This window comes from Phocoena sinus, chromosome 14 (assembly GCF_008692025.1).
Source record: "Phocoena sinus isolate mPhoSin1 chromosome 14, mPhoSin1.pri, whole genome shotgun sequence".
Lineage (NCBI taxonomy): Eukaryota > Metazoa > Chordata > Mammalia > Artiodactyla > Phocoenidae > Phocoena > Phocoena sinus.
This window is the reverse complement of record NC_045776.1, coordinates 88,576,787-88,581,354: the sequence shown is the minus strand read 5'-3', so window position 1 is coordinate 88,581,354 and position 4,568 is coordinate 88,576,787. Positions and strand designations below refer to the sequence as shown.

The 4,568-nt window shown below is 53.9% G+C and overlaps 1 pseudogene; it reads right to left on the bottom strand.

Annotated features, from left to right (window-relative positions):
- Positions 1-423: 423 nt before the first annotated feature.
- Positions 424-1,399, bottom strand: LOC116765042 (annotated as a pseudogene).
- Between the last annotated feature and the right edge of the window lie 3,169 nt (positions 1,400-4,568).

The following is a 4,568-nucleotide window of genomic DNA, read 5'->3' as shown; positions in this document are numbered from 1 at the left end:
TTTTTTTCGATTAAAGATCTGATTTATTCAAGCATCTGAAAACATTCTACAATGAAACCTATTAGATGCTGCTTATACTGTGCTAGGGACCATGCACATACTGCCATACTGTTTTCAGAAGACTTGAAATGCCAGTGATTGATAGTTTAAAAACTGTACACCTGATGGAGAAGGAAGACAATTTAATGCTTCATCCGGATCCAGAGGTGCACAAATGAAAGGACAGCTCCAATCGGCAAACGGGTGTTTCATGATCGTATCGAAGAAGAATCGACTGGTGATGGACAATTCAGAAATGCTTCCCCAAAAGGTGTATGGTTCCTTAAAAAGTTTCAGGTCACAACCCTTGCAGAAAACACTGACGCCCAACACACTGATTCTTGGTCCAGGAAACCTTCCAGGTTCTACGTGGCTGGGTGCCCCTCATAATCCTGCTTCCGTGGTGTAACTAAGAGGGTCCTTTGGACCGGACAGGGCGCAGGTGGGGACTGTGCACCAACAGTCATAGTGGATGGCAGTGTAAAAGGTGATCCAAATGACCATGAACAAGGCGAATGATGTCATAAACCCTTCCTTTGTGAGCTCCAACGTGCTGCCGTATTTTTTGCGGTACGCGGGCCTCTCACTGTTGTGGCCTCTCCCGTTGCGGAGCACAGGCTCCGGACGCACAGGCTCAGCGGCCACGGCTCACGGGCCCAGCCGCTCCGTGGCATGTGGGATCTTCCCGGACCGGGGCACGAACCCGCGTCCGCTGCATCGGCAGGCGGACTCTCAAGCGCTGCGCCACCAGGGAAGCCCTACCATACTCTTCCTCATCGATCTGTAGGTAGTTGCTGAAGTAGAGGGTACAGGACACCGGCGCTGGTCAGGCAGAGTCCTGCTCGTCCCAAGAAACCTCGCAATGGTAACTCGCCCCGGATGACACCTAGGCCCAAAGCAATGATCTGTCGGGACCAGTAGATCACACCTAAAATTTCATCCGTGTCCTCCCGGGCCGCGTTGCCCCGCAGCACCTTGCTCCAGACAGAGACTTTGAGGGCCCCGTTGGCCAGCTGCGGCTGAGAGGTCGCCTCCTTCCGCCGCGCCGCGCGGGCCGGGCCTGGGGCGCGCGGGCGGATCGAAAACAGGTCCGGGTCTGGGGTCGCGGGTCCCGGCGCACGGGGCGGGGCGGCGGCAGCGACAGGCTCAGCGGATCGGTTCGGCGGCGCGCATGCGGCTGCCCACACTTAACCTAACACTCCGGCTCTGCCGGCTCTGTCGAGACCAGGAGCACGCAGGTCAGAGCAACCCTGGATGGCTTGTTCTCGAGTACCAGGAGACAACTTGCCTGAGGTCAGGGATCCATCCACATTTGGGCAGATTTTCTCCACTGTCACTACCTACGCTCCTTGGTGGCCATCTCACTCACACTCAGGCCCTACAGGGTCCCGTACACTAAACTCAAAACGTACACTGACTGAGCCATTGTGACGTGTGGTCTGCGTTCTGACGCACGCCAGACCCTTATTACAGGAAGGAAAAGAAAGAGGACAGAGAAGAAATGTTAGCTCCCAACACCGGGCAGAAAGAATTTGTTAAACAAACAAACGAACCTATTTCCCCTCTTCATTACCCGCTTCGGGCAGTGATACGAACCTAGCTTCCCTTCCTGCAACCTCATTGCTTCTGGGACCTGGACCCTGTGCTCAGTTCACGGCTGCCAATTGCTCTGCTGGGTCTCATTTTACCTCCGGCTTTTCCTCTCTGAACATATGTGCACACACATTTATTATTTATTTACTTTTGTTTGGCGATCCAACTGCAGTTTACTTTAATTAGAAAGTTAGCCTCCGGCTAAGCATAATATACATTTGTTTTGTTTGACTACTTTTGAAAACAAAAACCCACCTAAGATCCCCCGTAGCTAATTAGCTTGACAAGATTTGCTTGATAACAAAGACAGTGAAATGTTTCAAATGCCTCCACCCAGCTTGGCAAGAAGGAGGCGGAGGGGATGCCTTCCAGCTCTGTTGGCCCAGGTGTGGAGAAAGATGGATAACCTGAGGCTCAGAAGTTCCTGTGCCCTTCCGAGGACAGGGGTGTCCACCCTGAAACCATGAGAGCTGACTGCTCAGCCCCCTCCTGCGACCCTTCCTTCTGATAGGCTCTGCTTCTGCTGAGCTGTGGACATCCACAGCCACAGTCCGAGGGGCATGGCTTAGCCTGCAGAGACAGAGCCCTGGTGCCTGCACCTCTCCTCCTGGCTCCTGCAGAGACAGAAAATATGCACCACGAGAGGCAAAGGTAACTCTGCTCCAGCCCCAGAAGTGGCCCCAGTCCCTGAATTATTTACAGGGACATGTGATTAGATAATTCCTGCCATCACGTCCCTACCATCCCTGCTGCTGGCTGATCAGTCCCAGGTGGTTACAGGTAATTAGGGAAGTCTTCACCAGGGAGGTCTATTTACTGTCACAGATGATTCATAAATTAATACTTCATCCTCAAATCTAAATCATTAAAATAAAAATCTAAATTTGACTACATCCAATTAAGATAATAATAATCTTACCTTGGAGTTATCTCATGCCTTATCCCGGCTAAGCCTCCAAGTCTTTCTGTGTTATTTCTTCTTATATCCCTAAAAAATTCCAACTAGAGAAAAAGGGTCAGGAATTATTCTGCCCATTTTGCAGATGGATAACCTGAGGCTCAGAAGTTCCTGTGCCCTTCCGAGGACAGGGGTGTCCACCCTGAAACCATGAGAGCTGGCTGCTCAGCCCCCTCCTGCGACCCTTCCTTCTGATAGGCTCTGCTTCTCCTGAGCTGTGGACATCCACAGCCAAGGCTCTGCCTGGTGCTCATGGGTTGCGATGTGATTTCATCTGAAGTCCGCTCACCCACGTTCTTTGCCATCCAAGAGAAGGACATCTCCACTCTTCCAGCTGGTTAAGCCAAAGCCTTGAACTGTGCGTGCAATCTTTCAGAAAATCCTCATGGTTCTACCTTTAGAATAGCTTTACCACCCAGCCGCCTCCCTGCCCCACGTGGCAATTCTCATACAGGACCATCACCTCTTGTCTGGATCCTGCATGAGGTCCACCAGCTTCTGCTTCCACCGAGACCCCTGCAGTCGGCTCCCCACGCAGCAGCCTGGGGGTCCCTTGCCCCCATATGTCAGACCATGTCCCCCTCTGCTCAAACCCTCCAGGGTCTCCACCTATGCTGTGCTGTCCAAAATGGTAGTCACAGGCACGTGTGCTGCTGAGAAATTAAAATGGGGCTGTGCGACTGAGGAACTCAATTTGCATATTACGTAATGTAACTGATTTAAATTTACATAGTGGCCCGTGCTCCATGTTGTAGAGTGAAGATCTAGGCCCTGCCCACCTCTCCATCTCCCTCTTCCTCTGCTCCTGGCCACCCACCCGTCTATCCACCAAACACATCACTGTGCCTCTCTGGGCCTCAGTGTCTCCACGTGACCAACGGGGGAGCAGTTCTACTTCCACATCCTCACAGGGAACGCTGGAAGAGTGACATGTCCTTACACACAAGTAGGGAAGCTGTGCAGCCACCGGGGTGACAGGACGGATAGTCTGCAAAGTGGCAGCTCAGTCCAGCCTTCTTCCCACCCCCTTCCTGCTGCGAATCCCAGCATCCCCCACACTCCCCTGGGCTCTGTGTCCCCCCCACTTCCATTCTGAGTGCCCAGCTTAGTCTGTGAGCTCCCACATGGTGAGTGGGAGGGTGAGGGCCCTGGAGCAGCTGGCCTGTGTGCAAATCCCAGCTCTGTCCATGCGCCAGGTGCCCTCGGGAGGGACACTTAACCTCTCTGGGCCTCAGTTTCCTGAGGACTCTCCTGGCGGGTCCCCTCATGGTGTCCTCTGGCCCCATCACGGTGGCCCCTCCCCATATTCCCCACTGCATCACAGTGACACCTCCTCATGTCCTCAGGACACATCACAGTGACGTCAGCATCACCAAGACGTGTAACGGGCAGTGCAGCTGCAGCCACCTGTGTGTGAAATGACAGCTCTCGCCTCTCCGGACGGTCGGGGAGTTTATTCTGGGCAGGGGAGAGCAGGCAGAGGCCACACTGAAAGGTTCTGTGGCACATCCAGGGATGTGGCTCTCCCCGGGGCGGTCCTGCCCCAGCCTGCGACCGCCCCAGCCTGCGGGCTGACAGGAGCTCAGGGCCGCCCTCGTCCTCACGCATTCCTGCCTCTTTCTGCTTCTGTTTTCTGCTCCCCGCTCCGCCTTCCCTGGGACCCACCTCCCTGCTCTGAGACGCTGCAGCTGTAAACGCCAGACGCACGAACGGGCCTGGGGACCAGTCTAGCCCGTGTCAGCGCATTTTCCACTGAGACCTCCCTGACTCGTGTTACCTGGGCCACGGGGACGATTTGAAAACACTTTCTGTTCAGTTTTGAGGCCGGCTGTTCTAATTCCAGATCCCCATGTAAGTTCACAGGTGTTTTTTCTTTGCTTTTTGGTGGAAGCATAGGAGCAATTTCCTCTCTGCGTGTTTCCCTCACCCACCGGGCAGGTTTACACACCGAATATAAACCGTGAGCGTACAAGTCAGG